Here is a 23,217-nt window from a genome sequence, read left to right as displayed (position 1 = left end):
TTGACAAGATATGAAGACTGTTTACATCTGAGCGTGGCTCGGCTGTTATCGGCCCTTGATTGACAGAGAAGAATATTTGCGGAGGAGGTGTTGAGCAATAGTCTATCGCAGCGACTGCGGCCGCCAACACTGCTCACTGCACCAGTGTGGCGGCTCAAGCCGCAATCGCAGCGAGTCGCGGACCAAATTCAAACTGCCCATGCGCGGAGATGGAGACTTCTGTCGCCGTGCGGCTACAATCGCACCTTGGAAAACGCACCTTAAGAGAAACGGGAACAAATTCATCCTCGTGTTCGTAGATGGTTTCAACAGGTTTCCATGGCTATTTCCGAATAAACTGGCCACCGCTCAGTCTACCAATTCTTGACTTAATACGATTTTATCTTCTTTTGGTCCTTGTCACTATGTAGTCTCTGATAATGTCAAGGCATTCGCCTCTAATTCACTCCGTAAATTTTGTTTTGACCTATCCATCTCACATATAATAACATCTGCCTATTACCCACAGCCATCTCTTGCTGAACGGGTTAACCGTAATCTTCGATCAGTCTTGGTCGCTTTTCACCATTAAGATCATGGGATATTCCAATGCATTGGTTATATTTTGCATTCAACTAGGCTGTTCACGAGTCACAAGTTATCACCTGTATCTCTCATATTTAAGTTCATTCCTAACAAGCCGTTGTCCAATTTGTGGCCAGTCGATGATATTTTGCCAGAGACAATATATCCCGAAAATATCAGTGATGTGTGGATAAAGGCCAAAAGTAACTTAAAAGTTGTCGGGCCCGCGGTGTAGGGGACAACGCGCCCGTCTATCACCCGGCGGCCCCGGGTTCGATTCCCGGCCGGGGGTCCTATCCGGCTTGCCGGCGGACTTGAGGGAAATAAAATACCTCTCGCGGACCAAACACACACCCCATGTGGGTGGGGGAGGCAGACGAATAATACACCCACGGTATCCCCTGCCTGTCGTGAGAGGCGACTAAAAGGGGCGACCAAGGGTTGATTGTATTAGAACTATGAAACTACTTTTGATTAGTACCATCACGCGCGGAACATCAGGGGTCGCTTTTACTTGCGAGTATTACCACTCTGTTATGTACTGAATAGTTTTGTGAATCGTAGCACTCAAGCGGGGTTCAGTGTGGGTTTCCAGTACCCGTGAGTCGTACTCATGTGAGCAACACCACGGGTCTGGGCGTTAGTGTGAGTTGTACCACTATATCAGCGACAACGTGGGTCTGCGTTGCCAGTGATTAGTACCCACTGGGTGAGGAACACCACGGGAATACCGGCGCCCGTGATTAGTACACCTAGGTGAGGAACCTCATCGGTTTGCGTTGGCTCTGAGTAGCGCCATTGTGTGAGAAACATCATAGGTCTGCGTTACCTTTACGACGTGCAATACTTGTGAATAGTACCTTAATGTGTGAAACACCGTGAATTTACGCTACCTTTGATTAGTACCGCAGCTTGAGAAATATCATGGTTCTCCTTTACTGCCGATAAGTGTCATTATGCGGATCGTTGACATTGATACTGACCCATTCAGACAAGCATCATCGATTCAGGATTCGGCTTTTGAAGCAGTCCCTTGGTCAGTAACATTTTTTTCCGGCAATGTGCGGCATTGCGCGTCTTATCCACTGCTTGTTTTAAATTCATATTCATCAATTCTTTCCTCATCTTCTCGTTTACAATTCGGGTCAGTGGATGAATTTTGTAGTTTTAAATTGTAATCCCATTTCGTCTCATTTCGTACCATAGGGGCCGATGACCTAGATGTTAGGCCTCTCTATACAACAAGCATAATCATCAATATATCTGGCCTGGGGACTGGGTGCTTTTTTCGTCCTTAATGTTCCTTTCCTCTCATTCAACACTTTGCACTTCCACCATTTCCAAACACACGCAGGTTCACAACATATGGTGCAAGGTGGAGGCACATGAGAATATGACAGAAGGATATGATTGTGGACGGATACCCACCAATTTAAAGGGTAGAGATCAAGTCATAAAAAAAAATTCGTTCCCGCAGGCAAGCTTGTCCCCAGAATGCATGGACCGCGCATTATTCTGGATTTCTTTACATTGGTCACCCTCTTGGTAGCAACGTAGGCACGGGGAGGATTTTTGGGGTTCATCTGTTCCAAGTAAAACCAGCATAAATCGAGGTTCAGTATAGCCCACCAAGTCATGACATTGCGAATGTAATTGTAATTCTTACCTTAACAACTTTGAATCTTAAGATTTAAAGAGGAGGCCTTCTGCCTCTGTTAACAGTGAAAAGTGTATAATGTATTTTTTTTACTTTGTTAACTTTTGTAGAAACTTTCCCTTCAGTAACTTTTCTTCCCTTACCTTTCCTGTCAGCCATTACCTTGCCCCCACCTCCAAGCCTGAGCTTGGACTTTACACACTCGTCCTCGATGCCGCCTGCCTCAAACTGTACCACCAACAAAAACCAAAAACCTATAACAAACTATCTCCAGAAAATCAGTTACTGTTCCCCAGCCACGAACCTGCTACGCAGGCGTAGCAGGGGGAGAGGTGATACTCCCACGTGGCGCGTCCCAGGTGGCGGATAGGGGGGTCCTAACCGGCTTGCCGGCGGACTTGAGGGAAATAAAATACCTCTCGCGGACCAAACACTCTACCCCCTGCGGGTGGGGGACGCACATGTAGAATACACCCGCGGTATCCCCTGCCTGTCGTAAGAGGCGACTAAAAGGGGCGACCAAGGGCTGACTGAATTAGAACCATGAAACTAATTTTGAATCGTACCATCACGCGGGGAACACCATAGGTTGCCTGTACTTGCGAGTAGTACCACTAAATTCGGTACGAAATAGGTTTGTGATTAGTAGCAGTAAAAGCCTGGCCTGGTGGATTCCAGTACCCGTGCGTCGTACCCTGTGTGCAACACCGCGGGTCTGGGCGTAGCCTGTGAGTTGTGCCACTATATGAGCAGCACCGTGGGTCTGCGTTGCCTGTGATTAGTACCCACCCTGTGAGGAACACCACGGGAATACCGGCGCCCGTGTTTAGTACACGTAGGTGGGGAACCTTCTCGGTTTGCGTTGACTCTGAGTTGCGCCATTGTGTGAGACGCATCATAGGTCTGCGTTACTTGTACGTATTGCAATACTTGTGAGTAGTACCATCTTTTGTGGAACACCGTGAGTCTTCGCTACATCTGATTAATACCCCAACATGACACATACCATGGTTCTATTTTACTCGCGACATGTTCCATTCTGTGGGGCCTTAGACGTGGATTTTGCACCCCCTTTAGACACCAAGCATCATTGTGCTTTATAAGTGGTTCCTTGGTCGGTAATAATGTTATTTTCGATCTGTATTGAGTCCGATCCACTGGTTTTTGTTTGTTTTGTGTTTTGTTGAGTTCCTGTCCATCCATTCATTCTTCATGCCATATTTTATTTTTATTTTGGTCAGTGGATGCCTTTGCAATTTTTCTTTCATTTCGTACCATTAGGGGCCGATGACCTTTGATGTTAGGCCCCTTAAAACGACAAGCATCATCATCATCATCATCAACTGTTCCCCAGGAACTTATTGTAGGAGTGCCCTGACTTCATCTGAGGCTGTCATCACAACTGGCGAGAGATGCTGGCGCGGGGTAATGGCCCACCTCGCTCTGGTACAGTCTCCTTCACTACGGCAAACTTGAGTACCATCATTAGTGGCGAGGACTGAGATGCGGTTCCCCACCCACTTCATCATTCGTAGAATTCCAGATTTGTTCCCTGGCGACCAATACATGTGATGTTAACACACCTCATCACGTTTGAGCTACGAAACGAGATCATAATTCGTTACAAGAGCTTACTCCTAATGTGAAAAACTGTTTCTAATTACAAGCAGTAATGCCATTGAGCGAGGATTATTATGATCATCGATTTATACGAACAGCAATATAATCTTACTAATTATTTTAAAATTGTTAATATTCGTATTTTATCAATGTATTATTAGACGATTTTTTCGTTATATATATACCGGGATCAGGGCTCTGACCTACCTTGGATTAACTTATTTCTAGCTGATGTTGCTCACTAAGAATGAGCGAAACATGTCCTAATTGTAATATGTATTAATGGTTTTATCCTAAATATAAAGGATTGTCATGTATTGGAAAGGTTGTTTTTATTAGTATAATAACTTTCTTATTGAGAGGGTTAGCCATGGTGATGGCCGCCAATGCACTATGATAGACTATGTCTATTGAAACAAATAGTGACAATTAAAATTGTTTAAAATGTGAGTGTCATGAATGACATGAAGATGTCACAATAATTTTCTGTGAGTAGTTGTTGCAATGCCATTGAAAAACGAACTGCACAAATGGAAAAACGTCGCCTGGATAGGCGTAAAAAGCCTTATGAGACTCCCTCGCGTTGTATTTCAAACGTTATTCTTATGTATAGATAGTGTATTTTTATTGGGCGTCAAATGGAGAACTGCTGATCTCGTAGGTGAAAAACGTAAAACGGATGTGCGCTGTAAAAAAGAAAAGAAAGAAAGAAAGAAAGAAAGAAAGAAAGAAAGAAAGAAAGAAAGAAAAAGAATGAAAATTGTGTGTGTCAGTTGCTGGAAGTAAGGCCGTACTACTGTAGGGAAATAATAATAGAAGGTGCTTACCCTTATGTTGGTTGAAGGGTGATTAGTCCCTTAGTTGTTCACGGAGGTTTGATAGTCACTGACTTGCTGCTACGTGTGTTGTACGAATGCGATCGTAGAGGCGGGGAAGATAGCGGGAGGGGGAAGGAGGGCAGGACGCTACGCGATTTGTCTGCTAGTGGAGGACTCCCTGTGGGTGTGGGGACGCAGATGAAGACTACACCCACGGTATACCCTGCCTGTCGTAAGAGGTGACTAAAAGGGGCCCAAGGGACTCTCAACTTGGGAGTATGGATTGGCGACCACGGGGCCCTTAGCTGAGTCTTGGTATTGCTTCCACTTACTTGTGCCAGGCTCCTAATTTTCGTCTATCCTGTTCGACCTCCCTTGGTCAACACTTGTTCTTTTCCGACCCCGACGGTATTAGAGCATTCGAGGCCTAGGGAGCCTTTTATTTTCACGCCCTTCGTGGCCCTTGCCTTTCTTCGTCCGTTACTTCATTTTTCAAAGTGACGGATCCCTTCTTACTTCTTTTTATGTCTCTCTACCCCCTGTGGGTGGGGGACGCAGACGAAAAATTCACCCACGGTATCACCTGCATGTCGTGAGAGGCGACGAAAAGGGGCGACCAAGGGATGATTGTCTTAGAACCATGAAACTACTTTTTATTAGTACCATCACGCGGGGAACACCATCATCATCATCATCATCATCATCGGAATATACGGGTTCAAAATTTGGAAAATCCATTAATAAACAAGACATTAACTAAATTATTTTTCACGCCAGTTATGATGCTAAATAATAATGCACATTTCGGCAAAAAATCAATGATATTCCTCAAATGGTTGCACGGATATTGATTTTTTTCTGAAAGGCGTTTAGTTTCCAGAATTCTATTCCTCAGATCTTTTATATGCCAATAAATGTTCTGGGACTAGGCTGGTACATTTGAGTACCTTAAAATTCCACTGGACTAAGTCGGAAACGAACTCGTCAACTTCAACTCTGAAAGCCAGCACTCTTCCATCTGAGCTGATCACCCAATTTCACTAGTGTATGAGACCCCTTAAGCATACGGAGACGATATCAAGAAAGGCTTGTACTTCGAACAAACCTGTGGTAAGGACAACTGAACATGCTCTCGAAGACAATTCGTGAGGACACATTGTCATTAAAGTGGCCAAACTTCTGTAGCAGAAAGTTTTACAAGAAGAAGGAAAAAAAAAAAAATCCAGTAGGTCTTTGGTAGCAATAATCCCGTTCCATTCAGGAACAGGATAAGACATCTAAAAGCGAGACTTTAAGCGCTTTTATATTTGACGTTCCCTTGTGGGCTGCAATAGAGTAATCCCTTGAGTCCCCGTAATTAGACAAGCGGGAGGGAAAGCACCACCAAACCACTGCCCGTCCTTGCTGGTTATCCTAGTCATTAGTCTTCATTATTGAGAAGCAAGCGTGACAAATTATTGAGCCCAGTCCTAGTAACTTCGCCTCTGTCAGGGAAGGTATATTAATCCACCATTTTTAGAGCAGATTTGAGTCGCGCTCTAGTTTATCCTTAGAGCATGGCCACACACAACTCATGCGATGGACAATTTCCACTAATGTGGTGACAGAGCATGTCACAGTCGTACCGGAACAAATGTAAAAAGATACAGATACAGTGGAAACTTTCACCTTACGATGGGAACTCACCCCGATTTGCCAGAAACTTTGCTCAATGAAAGAGGGGACAAAATGAGCCAACATTTTTTTCTTTTCCACGAACCTGCTACGAAGGCGTAGCAGGGGGAGAGGTGATACTCCCACGTGGCGCGTCCCAGGTGGCGGATAGGGGGTCCTAACCGGTTTGCCGGCGGACTTGAGGGAAATAAAATACCTCTCGTGGACCAAACACACTACCCCCTGCGGGTGGGGGACGCACATGTAGAATACACCCGCGGTACCCCCTGCCTGTCGTATAAGTCGACTAAAAGGGGCGACCTAGGCGTGGAAATGGATTGCGGTTTGGTATAATGTGTTGGACCTCCTGTGGATGGGAGGGGTCGAGTACATTCACAGGTAATCCCTGCCTGTCGTAGAAGGCGACTTAAAGAGTCATGTGGCCATGGTCCCCTCTTTATTTTATTATTATTTTTCCGAGGGTCAGATGTAGACCATTTCAAATTTTGATGTGCGTGCTGCCCGGAGATGGGCCTCTTACGTGTGCGATTACGCCCAAAAGCCCGCAACTGTCCACCCAGGACCATTGCCTGGTAGGAGCGCCATGTTCCTTGGCAGTGGTATCCGCCTGACAACACAGGTCCCCGCACAGCCGAATGCCAGAAGGACATATTATTATTAATTATTTTTAATTTTTTTCTCTATATTTAGTGCTCTGTACACGCTATGGGGTACATGCTATTGCGGGTGACTGGAGGAAGGGAGCCCTAGTGCTCATTGCCTCAGTCATCCCGTATTAGGCATCGTCCAACATCGGACCCCGGGCAGTACCTGCTACGACCAGGTGGGTATTGCCTTGGCTGCTTGGTTCGGCTACAGAGAACCCTGATCGGAGTGGGTGGCATTCGGGGAGGATGCTATCGGGAATGGCTTCCAAACGAAGTCGTCCTTCTCAAGGTGGTCCCCCACCTAAGTCTTTAACTTTTGCTTCCCTGAGAGGTTCAACTTCCTGGGAACATGCGCAGCGTGAAGGAATGGGATCCAGCTTCCCTAGGATTCTGGTCGCTACCAGAACCGATGGGCATGATTTTAAGCTGGTGAAGTCGATCCTTTTTAGTCGGCACATCGAAGGCGTTTACGGCGAACTTGAGGACCTTAAGAAAATGCGCAACGGTAGTTTGCTTATGAAGACTCGTACAGCACTGCAAGCTGATCAGCTGCTTAAGTGCGACCACTTTGGCGAAATCCCCGTCAAAGTGGAGGAGCATAAGTCCTTGAACCTGGTTCGCGGAGTCATCTTTCACCGCGACCTGATTTTGAACACTGACGACGAGTTGATGGAAGACATGAAGAACCGTGGCGTGACACACGTCCGGCGCATTACGCGCAAGGTCAACGGTGAAGACGTTGCCACTGGTGCCTTCATTGTCTCTTCCAAGTTGTCAGTGTTACCAGAGAAAGCCAAGGTAACAACTTATCGTTGCGATGTGAGGCCGTACGTCCCGCCTCCTATGCGATGCTATCAATGCCAGCGATTCGGACATATGGTCTCTCGCTGTTCGAATCAGGCTGTATGTGGAACATGTGGACGAGTAGCTCACGGCCCGGAGGAGTGCACAACTCCGTACAAGTGCACTAACTGCTCCGGTTTTCATTCTCCTCGGGATCGGAACTGTCCGACATACCTGAGTGAGAAGAAGATCCAGGAGATCAAGACCCTGGATGGTCTTTCCTACCAGGAAGCGCGCCGTAAGTTTAATACCACGAATACACCTGCCCGTACACTCGACTACAGCATGATAGCTCAGAGTCTTCCAGGTTCGTCATTTTCAACATCGTCTCCTGTGCTGATCGCTGCGCCCAAGGCGACTGTTGCTGCTCCCAGCGACATCGCAAAGAGTAAAAGCTCGAAGGGGGGGACCACCCCACCTTCGACCAACCAGAAGTCTGTGCAGGCTGGCAGTTCCCAGCCGGCACAGCAAGGGGGGAAGGCTAAGTCTCCCCCCCCCTAGGAGGTCGGCGAAAGTCGTGCCCCTGCCCGAGGAGGCGGCATCGTCGACCAGGGCTGGGAAACCACCTCCCAGCCCGTCTAGACTCAAAAAAAAAAAGAAGGGGAAGAAGAGCGCCCGTCCTGAGCGCTCTCGGACTTCCCCTGCGAAGGAGAAGTCATGCCCCCCACCTGAGGGGTATGAGTCTGCGCCGGGCGGTACTCCTGCTCCGAAACCTGCGCGCTCTCCTCGTAGGGTAACCCTTCGCCCCCGAAAAACGTCGAAGTTCTGGGCGGCATCCCCGCCGTCTGTTGACGACGAGATGGATGTCGCGCTGTCCACTACATCTACGGATGTAGATGTTGATAGTCTTTAGGTTTGTGAGCATGTTATTACTCATAACCTAACACTACTTATATCGTCCACACTATGGCACGGTTACAGTGGAATTGTAATGGTTATGACAGGCATATTGCTGAGTTACGTCAGCTCATTAGTGAGTACGCAGCGAGTATAGTCTGTATTCAGGAGACCAACTTCAGACCTGGTCATCGTAAGGTCTTGAGAAATTTTAAGCTATACTCTACAGAACGATACTATGCACACCGGGCTTCCGGTGGCGTTGGCATTTTTGTACGTTCTGATACCTACAGCGAAGAGGTGCCATTAAGAACCCCGCTCGAGGCTGTAGCTGTTCGCGTTTCACTGCCTGTCATAGCAACAGTGTGTAATGTTTATTTTCCACCAGGCCAGCATCTTAATATAACTGATGTCGTTGATCTCATAGATCAGCTTCCACCTCCCTTCCTTTTATTGGGCGATTTTAACGCCCATCACCCCATGTGGGGCTCTGAGGCGCCTTGCCCCCGGGGAAGAGAGCTGGAAATATTAGCAACTGAGCTGGATTTATGTATTTTGAACACAGGGGAACCAACTCACTTTAGTGTACGTTATGGCACGTATTCTCGGATCGACCTAAGTCTATGCAGCCGAACGTTGGTTCCACTGTTTCGGTGGAATACACACGAAGATCTCTGTGCCAGTGACCATTTTCCTATTATCCTTACTTTGTTGAAGCATAAATCCGTCAAGGCTCCCCCTCGATGGATTGTTAAACGTGCTGATTGGGCAAAGTTCTCATCCCTAGCTGTCTTTAATGACGCTATCAGGCGGACCGTCGGCGAGGAAATAACTTACGTCACCCAAGTTATTCTTGCTGCTGCTGAGGAGTCCATTCCGTTTTTCTTGGGGGCTCCTCGCCGAAAACTCGTTCCTTGGTGGAACGATGAAATAGCAGCAGTCATCAAAGAACGCCGTCGCGCTCATAAACGTTACCGTCGACAGCCTACTGTGCCCAACTTGGTAACGTTTAAGAAACTCCGCGCTAAGGCGCGAGTTCTTATTCGACAAATTAAGAAGGCTTCATGGGAGAGATATGTGTCGTCCATGACGTCACATACTCCATCATCTCAAGTGTGGACGAAACTTCGCCGAATTTCGGGTATTCAAGGATCATCTGCTGTACCGGGAATTTCCATTGCAGGCAGCGTCGCCACTGATCCCAACGATTGCTAATCATCTCGCTAGTCATTTCGCGGATGTCTCTGGCTCCGGGAATTACCATCCTGATTTCCTCCCTCTGAAGCGGGAGGCAGAACGTCATCACCTTAGTTTTGCCACCCAAGCTTCAGAGGACTATAACGTGCCCTTTACGGAGTGGGAACTACGCAGCGCCTTAGCGCTTTGCAAGGACACGTCTCCTGGACCGGACAACATCCATAACCAGATGTTGAAACACCATAGTGATGATAGTTTACTATATCTCCTTCGTGTGTTCAACCGAATCTGGTCACAGGGTGATTTTCCCTCTCAGTGGCGAGAGGGCATATTCATTCCTGTCCTCAAGCCTGACAAAGATCCTAAGTATGCAGGAAGTTACAGACCGATTTGTCTTACAAATTGCCTGTGTAAGCTATTTGAGAGGATGGTAAATCGCAGACTCGTGTGGTGTCTGGAGAAACAAGGACTCTTGTCCGAGTACCAATGTGGATTTCGAGCCGCTCGATCCACCACAGACCACTTGGTACGCCTGGAGAGCGCTATCCAGGATGCGTTTCTCCGCAAACAGCACTTGGTAGCTGTCTTCTTTGACTTGGAGAAGGATTACGACACCACCTGGCGATATGGCATCCTTTCAGTCCTGCATCAATGGAGATTCCGAGGTAACTTGCCGGTATTTATTGCGAAATTTTTGTCCCTCCGTCTATTCCGTGTCCGAGTAGGGAGAACATATTCGCAATACCACGTTCAAGAAATTGGAGTACCACAGGGATCGGTTCTTAGTGTCACTCTGTTCGCGATTGCCATAAACGGTATTGTCGCTGCTGCTGGTCCAGCCGTAATACCGTCCCTATATGTGGATGATTTTGCTGTGCACTATAACTCGTGCAGTATGGCGGTCGCAGAGCGACAGTTACAGCAAGCTGTTAGGAGGGTGGAGAAGTGGACCTTAGAACATGGCTTTCGGTTTTCTGCCGCAAAGACCACCGTTGTCCACTTTTGTTGTCAACGTACTCTTCACCCTCATCCTGAGCTTTATCTAGGAAATGTCGTTCTTCCAGTTGTTGACACCTACCGATTTCTTGGGCTCCTTTTTGACAGTAAATTATCGTGGAAGCCACACGTGCGGGAGCTAAAAGTTCAATGCACCAAGAGGCTTAACCTCTTGAAGTTTCTTAGCAGCACTAATTGGGGAGCTGACCGCGTGGTGCTCCTGCGATTCTATCGGGCACACATTTTATCCCGGTTAGACTACGGCAGTGCAGCATATGGCTCCGCAAGAACAAGCGTTCTTGCGAAGCTGAACAGTACCCACCACAGCGGGGTTAGGTTGGCGACGGGAGCTTTTCGTACTAGCCCCATCGCTAGCCTGCTCGCTGAGTCTGGTGTGCCACCTTTACACCTGAGGCGCCAGCAACTACTACTTACGTATGCTGCAAATTTGCGACAGATGCCACTTCATCCGAGCAATCCCTGCGTGTTCAACAATGGCAACCGTTTGTTGTGCGCTGCTCATCCTCGTGCGACGCGGCCAGTTGGGATACGCTTGGATAGCAGTTATGAATTGTTTGACGTACCTTCGATTCCTTGCCTTGTCAGACAACCAAGTGGGGTACCTCCGTGGGTTGTACGACGACCTGAAATCATCCTGGATTTGCACACTGGCCCGAAAGGAGACACGGAGCCTTCGATTTATCGGAGGATCTACCTGTCCGTTGTTGGCCGCTATCCAGGTTCAGTCGTCGTTTACACGGATGGTTCAAGGACAGATATGAAGGTGGGCTGTGCGTTCGTTGTCGACAATGATCGGTTTCTTTTTGCTCTCCCTGACACCTGTAGTGTGTACACGGCAGAGCTCTATGCTATCTGTGAGGCTCTGCGGTACGCACTAGACAATGAGCGCCGACACTTTCTTGTGTGTACTGACTCCTTGAGTTCGCTTCAGTCTATTGATACCTGTTTCCCTCGACACCTCTGGTGCAGCAGATCCAGGACCTGCTGGCCGGGTGTTCGGATGCCAGCACCAGAATTACGTTTGTGTGGTTCCCCAGCCACATGGGCATAGAGGGAAACGAGTTAGCAGATCCGGCTGCCAAGGAGGCAGTTACACTGCCCCCGTTGCCTTTCAAGGTTCCAGCAAGTGATATTCGCTCTCAGCTGAGACATCTGGTTATGTCTCATTGGGAGATGGAGTGGCAGGCCATCCCATTTCCCAATAAGCTGAGAGCGATAAAAGGAACAACGAAGGTATGGAGGACTTCCCTTCGGGCTTCGCGGAGGGAAGCCGTGGTATTATGTCGTCTTCGGATCGGCCACGTTATCTTGACGCACTCCCATCTACTGAAAGGAGAACCCCCTCCGGTGTGTACCTGCGGCGACCATCTTACCGTTGTACACATCCTTACGGAGTGCGTGGACCTGATCGATCTGCGCCGTAGTATTAACCTTCCGAGTACTATCTCCCTTCTCTTGCGCGATGACGAGCAGTCAGCAGACCTCGTCATCCGCTTTATGAGGGATAGCGGTCTGTTTTATCGTGTGTGACGATGTCCTTTGTCCTAGTGTTGTTTTTGTCAGTTGCGCTTTTATCTCATTGACTTCATTTTAGTTTGTGTTGCGCATTTTAATGTGTTATTTGAACGTTTAACGTAAATTATGTGTTAATATCTGTATTACTGGGCAATGCCTTATTCCTTCGATTTCCTGTACTTTCTCTTATTTTAATAGAACATAAGGCATTGCGTATTAGATCCACTGACTGTTTTAATCTCACCCTCATTTTTCTTCATCACCATTCTTTTTTAACTCTAGTCAGTGGAAACTTTTTAAAATTTTAACTTCATGTCTCATGTCATTCATTTCGTTCCATTAGGAGCCGATGACCTTCGATGTTAGGCCCCTTAAAACAACAAGCATCATCATCATCATCATCATATTTTTTTTAATCCGTAGATACTAGACCGTTTCGGAGAAAATGACGGTCGAAATTTTCGTCTTTCTTTACGTGCCTATTAGCGCATAGCAAGTTCAACCAACGCAGGAGCAGCTACTGCTTCACAGTATTTTCGCTCCGTGTTCAAATCCCGATGCCACGGGGATAGTCCCACGTGGCGCGACCCAGGTGGCGGATAGGGGGTCCTAACCAGCTTGCCGGCGGACTTGAGGGAAATAAAATACCTCTCGCGGACCAAACACCCACCCCCTGTCGGTGGGGGAGGCAGACGAAGAATTCACCCACGGTATACCCTGCCTGTCGTAAGAGGCGACTAAAAGGGGCGACCAAGGGCTGACTGAATTAGAACCATGAAAACAATTTTGAATCGTACCATCAAGCGGGGAACACCATAGGTTGCGTGTACTTGCGAGTAGTACCACTAAATTCGGTACGACATAGGTTTGTGATTAGTGGCAGTAAAAGCCTGGCCTGGTGGATTTGAGTACCCGTGCGTCGTACCCATGTGAGCAGCACCGCGGGTCTGGGCGTAGCCTGTGTGTTGTACCACTATATGAGCAGCACCGTGGGTCTGCGTTGCCTGTGTTTAGTACCCACTATGTGAGGAACACCACGGGAATACCGGCGCCCGTGTTTAGTACACCTAGGTGGGGAACCTTCTCGGTTTGCGTTGGCTATGAGTTGCGCCATTGTGTGAGACACACCATAGGTCTGCGTTACTTGTACGTATTGCAATACTTGTGAGTAGTACCATCTTTTGTGGAACACCGTGAGTCTTCGCTACTTCTGATTAATACCCCAACATGACACATACCACGGTTCTGTTTTGCTCGCGACATGTACCATTCTGTGGGGCCTTAGACGTGGATTTTGCAACCCCTTTAGACACCAAGCATCATTGCGCTTTATAAGTGCTTCCTTGGTCGGTAATAATGTTATTTTCGATCTGTTATGAGTCTGATCCACTGGTTTGTGTTACCTTTTTGTGTTTTGTTGGGTTCCTGTCCATCCATCTATTCATTCTTCATGACATTTTTTTTTATTTTGGTCAGTGAATGCCTTTAAAATTTTTGTTATTTCATTTCGTACCATTAGGGGCCGATGACCTTCGATGTTAGGCCCCTTAAAACAACAAGCATCATCATCAAATCCCGATGATTTTTTATTTTATTCACGTCTGTCCATTGACGATTACTAAACAAATATTTTGATAAATTTATTTCAAAACTAGCAAATGTACCCTTGCATCACTACGGTATTCTACCTTGTATATGGAGTTCTACGTAAGTAACTGTACACGGAGTGGGAGTATATTAAATTGCATGTCTCTTAGAGCTATCCGAGAAACAAAACGGGGGGGGGGGTGACCCCATACGTTGTTTCCGATGTAAGGTGCATGTAGGGGAAATTTTGATGATAATGGCAGGCCACATTTCCTACTGTTTTTCATAATCGAGTTTGAGAGTTTCTTCTGTAACGCCATGCCCACTTTCCAACTGCCATTCGCAGCAGAGATGGATAGTTTTCATTATAATGACAGGCCCTGACAGTCGAATTCGAATTCGAGTTGGACTGATCTGATTATAAGTGAGAAATGCAGCGCTATCTAAAGAATAAAGAATCGAGATACCAAAATAAGACATAGGACCAAAGTTGAAGATCTCTCCAAATTGAGCAGCGAATGTGTACACACCTTTGTGAAATCACTTACCGTATAGAAAACAGTTCCCACGAAATGAAGGTCTGTACTGTCTTTGAAATTGCCTCAAAATTTCAATTAACCCTGTGCGTGGAGTCGCAGGCGAAAAGTACACCCATGGTATCCCCTGCCCCTCGTAAGACGCGACTAGACGGGGGATCAATGGTTCGTTGTATTAGAACTATGAAACTACAAGTGATTAGGTCCATCACGCGGGTAACACCATGGGTCGCCTTTACTTGCAAGTAGTACCACTTTGTTAGGTACACAATAGGTTTGTAATTAGTGGCAACTGAGGGAGAATCTGTATGGGTTTTCCAGCACCCGTGATTAATATAATTGTCAGAAACAGCACAGTTCAGGGCATTGCCTGCGATTAGTACTACTATAAGAGCGACACCGTGGATCTGCGTTGCCTGTGATTAGTACCTACTATGTGAGAATGTCGGAAATATCGGCGCCCGTGATTACTACACCTATTTGGTATATTTATGACATAGACTTAGTTATAAACATTAAATATTATGAAATTTGGGTACAATTTTCACACATTATTTTTTTCGGCTATTTACGTGGCAGCTGGAATCATAAAATTTGGCTAACATATGACCACTGGTCGTTTCAATGTGCACACTGAATTTGATTATTCTATCTTTCCTATAGGTGTGTAAACGATAAGATGTACGTGTAAAAAGTACACAGTTAACTTAAAATTGGGAAATTCAGCTCTAAGTTATAATGGGTCAGTATAATACAATATGTCGTAGGAACAAAGTTGCAAATCTCTCGAAATTGAAACGTGGTTGTGCTATCTGTTTTGTAACACGACTTACCGTTCAACCACCAATTACCCCGAATGGAAAGTCTGCGCCGTCATTGAAATTGCCTCCATATTTCAATATGTTCCGGCGCAAAAAAGTTATACATTTGAACAGCTTGGCATTTTACCTCAAACGAAATAATGCCCAGGTTTCTGGATTAGAACTAGCATTTAAACGGAGTAATAAAGGAAGAAAGTATTGCAGTTAAGAAAGTTGATGTTAATAGAAAATATGGTTATAACTGAGGACAGCCGGGTAGGAAAAATATGTAAATACAAATTGGATGTATCGTAAAATGATATGCCTCTCACTAAATTTTAATGATATGAGTTACGGATATACGGGGGCAGTAACAGAGTGGAAATTTAAGAGAAGGGATTCTTACTGTGTTATTACTTCAACCTAAAGAGGGAAGACAGAGGCAAGAAATTTAAGCGGAAAACAGAAGTAGAATATTAATACAGTAAAAAGATTATATGAAATGTCAGAAAAGACTTTACGGTGTGAAATCTTGGGCTACACTCCGCAGTACTGTTCAAATATTAAGAGCCCATTTAGTGCTATTCGAATACTATTGTGACCTCCAAGCATATTCCGCAAATATCCCGCAGAATGGCAGCATGACGTCTCTCTCGCTTTCTACCCAAGGAACAACCACGAGTTTACACGAATGTTGACGAAGATGACATTGTTACTTCCCTGCTGGCAAGCAGCCGGTGAAACTGCCATGGTAACCGGTGGGTTCGTCGTCGGTCTGTCGGCCACTCAAAGCAGAGCATGAAACCCATCCGTTATTTGAAGAATAAGCGAAATTATGCTCATAAAAAGAAGTTGTTTAAAATTAAGGGACGTTTCACGTATAGTCCACGGATTTTACATAAAATCAATAGTATAATAGAAAATGGAAGAAAAGTATTGCGGTTCCCTTATAAACCCCCAGAAGTGAGTGATTTTTAAATCATATGCATATGTAAATTTTTCTCTGAATGAATATAGGCCTCCTCTATATATGAATTATTATCGTGCTCTATCCATCCGTTTCGCCTTAATGGTGGAACAGACGGCCAGACAGACTGATAAGCGGACATGAAAACTGAAAACCAGAGTTATGGCCTTGAGTTGACCTAAATCAGAAAAATATCTGAAAAATTGGCAAAGCAAACAAAATTACAGACAGCGGACCCACTACAACCTGATTTTTACATATCAGTGCCCTTATTCCTCTATGTTCTGTCTGGTAGATTAATTTGAAAACGTCAATAAAGCAATGAAACAACTTATTAACAAACTGCATTTTGGAAAAGAATATCTGTTATGCGTGCTTTGTCTTAAACGTATTGCCAGCACGTGAAATCTTCATTAATATTAACGACGTTTCTTTCCCGAGTGATAATCCCACCCAGAAATATAACTGTGGCAAACTTGCCTCCCCGGGATGCTCCTTGTATGCGAAATGTCATATTTCGAATGTTTCTATGATCAGTATCATCCAGTGGAATGCACCGTATCTCCCTGAAGCGTCAATATAAGAATAAACTTGCAAAGCATTTTAATTCCTGAAAAACAACACACCACGAACCTGCTACGCAGGCGTAGCAGGGGGAGAGGTGATACTCCCACGTGGCGCGTCCCAGGTGGCGGATAGGGGGGTCCTCACCGGCTTGCCGGCGGACTTGAGGGAAATAAAATACCTCTCGCGGACCAAACACGCTACCCCCTGCGGGTGGGGGACGCACATGTAGAATACACCCGCGGTATCCCCTGCCTGTCGTAAGAGGCGACAAAAAGGGGCGACCTTGGCGCGGACATGGATTGTGGTTTGGTATAATGTGTTGGACCTCCTGTGGATGGGAGAGGTTGAATACATCCATAGGTAATCCCTGCCTGTCGTAGAAGGCGACTTAAAGGGTTATGTGGCCGTGGTCCCCTCTTTATTTTTTATTATTTTTCTGAGGGTCAGATGTAGACCACTCAAAATTTTGATGTGCGTGCTGCTCGGCGATGGAGCTCCTATGTGTGCGACTACGCTCAAAAGCCCGTGCCAGCAACCACCCAGGACGCGGCGGGTGGGAGTGTCATGTACCCGGGCAGTGGTATCCGCCTGACAACGCAGGTCCCCGCACAGCCGAATGCCAGAAGGACATATTATTATTAATTATTTTTATTTATTTTTTCTATATTTAGTGCTCTGTATACGCTATGGGGTACATGCTATTGCGGGTGACTGGAGGAAGGGAGTCCTAGTGCTCATTGCCTCAGTCATCCCGTATTAGGCATCGTTCAACATCGGACCCCGGGCAATACCTGCTATGACCAGGTGGGTATTGCCTTGGCTGCTTGGTTCGGCTACAGAGACCCCTGATCGGAGTGGGTGGCATTCGGGGAGGATACTTTCGGGATGGCGTCGAAACAACTTCCGCCAGCAACCTCGGGTAGTTCGCTACCCAAGTCTTTAACTTTGGATTCTCTAAGGGGGGCAACCCCTTGGGAACAGGCGCAGCGATTGAATTTGGGATCCAGCTTCCCTAGGTTCCTGATTGCTACCAGAACCGATGGGCAGGACTTCAAGCTGGTTAAATCCATTCTATTCAGTAGATACATCGAAGGTGTATATGGCGAATTTGCGGACCTGAAGAAAATGCGCAATGGTGGTTTGCTACTGAAGACGAGCACTGCGCTCCAGGCCGATCAATTGCTTAAGTGTGACCATTTTGGCGACATCCCCGTCAAAGTGGAAGAGCACAAAACATTGAATCTGGTTCGTGGAGTTATTTTCCACCGTGATCTCGTGCTGAACACTGACGATGAATTGATGGAAGACATGAAGCACCGTGGCGTGACCCACGTCCGGCGTATCACACGCAAAGTCAACGGTGAAGACGTTGCCACGGGTGCGTTCATAGTCTCCTTCAAATTGTCAGTGTTGCCCGAGAAAGTCAAGGTAACAACCTATCGTTGCGATGTGAGGCCGTACATCCCGCCTCCTATGCGATGCTATCAATGCCAGAGATTCGGACACATGGTATCTCGTTGTTCGAATCCGTCAGTGTGTGGTACATGTGGGAAAGTAGCTCACGGCGCGGAGGAGTGTACACCTCCGTTCAAGTGCACTAACTGCTCTGGTCTTCATTCTCCTCGGGATCGGAATTGTCCGACCTATCTGAGCGAGAAGAAGATCCAGGAGATCAAGACCCTGGATGGTCTTTCCTACCAGGAAGCGCGCCGTAAGTTTAATTCTCTGAATGCACCGGCCAAGACACTTGACTTCAGCTTGATAGCACAGTCCCTGCCAGGTTCCTCATTTTCAACTGGAACACCTGCCCAGAAGATCGCTGCGCCCAAGCCAAAGAGAACCAGCTCGAAGGTGGGTCCGTCCCGGCCTTCGACCACCAACATACCTGTGCCGGCTAGGAAACCTACGCCGGCACAACAGGGGAAGAAGACAACGTCTCCTTCCCTCACGCGGTCGGCGACAGCCGAGCCCAAGCCGGCGGAGGCGGCATCGTCGACCAGGGCTGGGAAACCACCTCCCAGCCCGTCTCAACAAGAATCGACTGTGGGGAAGAAGAGCGACCTTAGCAGGCGTTCTTCCACTTCTCCTTCTCCCTCCACCCGGAGGGCCTGATTCCACGCCAGCGGGTCTTCCTCCTAGAAGACCTGCGCGCTCCACTCGTAAGAGGAAACCCCACCCCAAAACAACGTCGAAGAAATTGAAGGCATGCTTCACCTCGTCTAGTGACGGGGAGATGCACGTGGAGCATGAATCTCCATCCTCGGATGGGGAGGTGAGTGTAGGTTAGGTTAGGTGGCATTACGCTGCTCCTAACCTAAACCACAATAGTCCACACTTACATTATGGCACTGTTACAATGGAATTGTAACGGTTATGATAGGCATCTTGCCGAGTTGCGCCAGCTCATTAGCGAGTATTCGGCGAGTATAGTCTGTATCCAGGAAACAAATTTCCGACCTGGTCATCATACGGTACTGAGAAATTTTCGACTATACTCGACAGAACGACATTATGCTCACCGGGCTTCCGGTGGCGTTGGCATTTTTGTCCGTTCTGATACCTACAGCGAGGAGGTTCCACTACGAACCCCGCTGGAGGCAGTAGCTGTTCGCGTACCGCTGCCTGTCATAACTACAGTGTGTAATGTTTATTTTCCACCAGGTGAGGCTCTTAACATCAATAATGTCACTGATCTTCTAGATCAGCTTCCACCTCCCTTCCTCTTGTTGGGCGATTTCAACGCCCATCACCCCATCTGGGGCTCTGAGTCACCTTGCCCCCGGGGAAGAGAGCTGGAAACATTAGTAACAGAGCTGGATTTATGTATTTTGAACACAGGGGAACCAACACACTTCAGTATACGTTACGGCACTTATTCTCGCATAGACGTAAGTCTGTGCAGCCGAACGTTGGTTCCGCTGTTTCGGTGGAACACACATGACGATCTTTGTGACAGTGACCATTTTCCCATAATTCTTACTTTGCTGAACCACAAATCCGTCGAGGCTCCCCCTCGATGGATTTTTAAACATGCTGATTGGCCAAAGTACACATCACTAGCTGTCTTTAACGACAAAATCAGGCGGACCGTAGGCGAGGAAATAACTTACATCACCCAGGTTATTCTTGCTGCTGTTGAGGAGTCCATTCCGTTCTACTCGGGGACTCCTCGCCGAAAGCTCGTTCCTTGGTGGAACGAAGACATCGCAGCAGCTATCAAAGAACGCCGTCGCGCTCACAAACATTACCGTAGACAGCCCACTGCGGCCAACTTGGTAACATTTAAGAAACTCCGCGCTAAGGCGCGAGTTCTTATTCGCCAAAGTAAGAAGGCTTCATGGGAGAGATATGTGTCGTCTATGACGTCACATACTCCATCATCTCAGGTGTGGACTAAGCTTCGACGTATTTCGGGTATCCAAGGATCATCTTCTGTACCGGGAATTTCCATTGCAGGCAATATCGTCACTGAACCCCTCCTGATTGCTGACCACCTCGCTAGTCATTTCGCGGATGTATCTGGCTCCGGGAATTACCATCCTGATTTCCTCGCTCTGAAGCGGGAGGCGGAACGCTCTCACCTTAGTTTTGCCTCTCAAGCTTCAGAGGACTACAACGTGCCCTTTACGGAGTGGGAACTCCGCAGCGCCCTAGCGCTTTGCAAGGACACGTCTCCTGGACCGGACAACATCCATAACCAGATGTTGAAACACCTTAGTGATGATAGTCTACTCTATCTCCTTCGTGTGTTCAACCGAATCTGGATGGAGGGTGATTTTCCGTCTCAGTGGCGAGAGGGCATAGTTATTCCTGTCCTCAAGCCTGACAAAGATCCTAAGTATGCAGGAAGTTGCCGACCGATTTGCCTTACAAACTGCCTGTGTAAGCTGTTTGAGAGGATGGTTAATCGCCGGCTTGTGTGGTGTCTGGAGAAACAAGGACTCTTGTCCGAGTACCAATGTGGATTTCGAGCCGCTCGATCCACCACTGACCACTTGGTACGGCTGGAAAGCTCTATCCAGGATGCGTTTCTCCGCAAACAGCACTTGGTGGCTGTTTTCTTTGACTTAGAGAAGGCTTATGACACCACATGGCGATATGGTATCCTTTCAGCCCTGCATCAATGGAGATTCCGAGGTAATTTGCCGGCGTTTATTGCGAATTTCTTGTCCCTCCGTCTATTCCGTGTCCGAGTAGGGAGGACATATTCGCAATACCACGTACAAGAAAATGGAGTCCCACAGGGATCGGTCCTTAGTGTCACTCTGTTCGCAATTGCCATCAACGGTATTGTTGCTGCTGCTGGTCCAGCAGTTATACCGTCGCTATATGTGGACGATTTTGCTCTGCACTATAGCTCGCGTAATATGGCAGTCGCAGAGCGACAATTACAACACGCTATTAGGAGGGTGGAGCAGTGGACCTTAGAACATGGCTTTCGGTTTTCTGCCGCAAAGACCTCCGTTGTCCACATTTGTCGTCAACGTACTCTTCACCCCCATCCTGAGCTTTATTTAGACAACGTCGTTCTTCCAGTTGTTGACACTTACCGATTTCTTGGGCTCCTTTTTGACAGTAAATTATCGTGGGAGCCACACGTGCGGCAGTTAAAAGTGCGATGCACTAGGAAGCTTAATATCCTTAAGTTTCTTAGCAGCACTTCTTGGGGGGCTGACCGCACGGTGCTCCTGCGATTCTATCGGGCACACATTTTATCCCGGTTAGACTACGGCAGTGCAGCATATGGCTCCGAGGGACCAAGCGTTCTTGCGAAGCTGAACAGTATCCACCACAGCGGGGTTAGGTTGGCGACGGGAGCTTTTCGTACAAGCCCCATCGCTAGCCTGCTCGCTGAGTCTGGTATGCCGCCTTTACACCTGAGGCGCCAGCAACTTCTACTTACATATGCTGCAAATTTGCGACAGATGCCACTTCATCCAAGCTATCCTTGCGTGTTCAACAATGGCAACCGTTTGCTGTACGCTGCTCGTCCTCGAGCGACGCGGCCGGTTGGGATACGCTTGGATAGCATTTCCGAATTGTTTGACGTACCTTCGGTTCCTTGCCTTGTCAGACAACCAAGTGGGGTACCTCCGTGGGTCGTACGACGACCTGAAGTAATCCTGGATCTGCACACTGGCCCAAAGGAAAACACGGACCCTTCGATTTATCGGAGGCTCTTCCTGTCCGTTGTTGGCCGCTATCCAGGTTCAGTCGTCGTCTACACGGATGGTTCAAGGACAGATACGAAGGTGGGCTGTGCGTTCGTTGTTAACAATGATAGGTTCCTTTTTGCTCTTCCGGCAACCTGTAGTGTGTACACAGCAGAGCTCTATGCTATCTATGAAGCTCTGCGGTACGCACTGTACAATGAGCGCCGACACTTTCTTCTGTGTACCGACTCCTTGAGTTCGCTCCAGTCTATAGATACCTGTTTCCCTCGGCACCCTCTGGTGCAGCTAATCCAGGACCTGCTGGCCTGGTGTTGGGATGCTGGCACCAGAATCACGTTTCTGTGGCTCCCAAGCCACATGGGCATAGAGGGAAACGAGTTAGTAGATCAGGCTGCCAAGGAGGCAGTTACACTGCCCCCGTTGCCTTTCCATGTTCCAGTAAGTGATATTCGCTCCCAGCTGCGACATCTTGTTATGTCCCATTGGGAGATGGAGTGGCAGGCCATTCCACTTCCCAATAAGCTGAGAGCGATAAAAGGAACAACGAAGGTATGGAGGACTTCCCTTCGGGCTTCGCGGAGGGAAGCCGTGGTATTATGTCGTCTTCGGATCGGCCATGGTATCTTGACTCACTCGCATCTTTTGAAAGGAGAACCCCCTCCGGTGTGTACCTGCGGCGACCATCTTACCGTGGTACACATCCTTACGGAGTGTGTGGATCTGGTCGATCTGCGCCGTAGTCTTAACCTTCCGAGTACTATCTCCCTTATCTTGCGTGATGACGAGCAGTCAGCAGACCTCGTCGTCCGCTTTATGAGGGATAGTGGACTGTTTTCTCGTGTGTGATGCTGTCCTTTGTCCTAGTGTGTTTTGTGTCACTTTCGCTTTTATCCTATTGACTTAATTTTAGTTTGTGTTGCGTATTTTAATGTGTTATTTTAACGTCTCTCGTAAATTATGTACTACCAGGCAATGCCTTATTCTTTTGGTTTTCTGTAGATTCTCTTAATTTATTCGAAAATAAGGCATTGCGTATTAGATCCACTGATTGTTTTAATCTCACCCTCATTTTTCTCCATCATTTTTTTTAAAACTCTAGTCAGTGGATATGTTTTTTAAAATTTTAACATCATCTCTCATGTCGTTTATCTCATTCCATTAGGGGCCGATGACCTTCGATGTTAGGCCCCTTTAAAC

This window comes from Anabrus simplex, chromosome 4 (assembly GCF_040414725.1).
Source record: "Anabrus simplex isolate iqAnaSimp1 chromosome 4, ASM4041472v1, whole genome shotgun sequence".
NCBI lineage: Eukaryota > Metazoa > Arthropoda > Insecta > Orthoptera > Tettigoniidae > Anabrus > Anabrus simplex.
The sequence above is the reverse complement of the archived record's forward strand: the minus strand, read 5'-3'. Positions refer to the sequence as shown.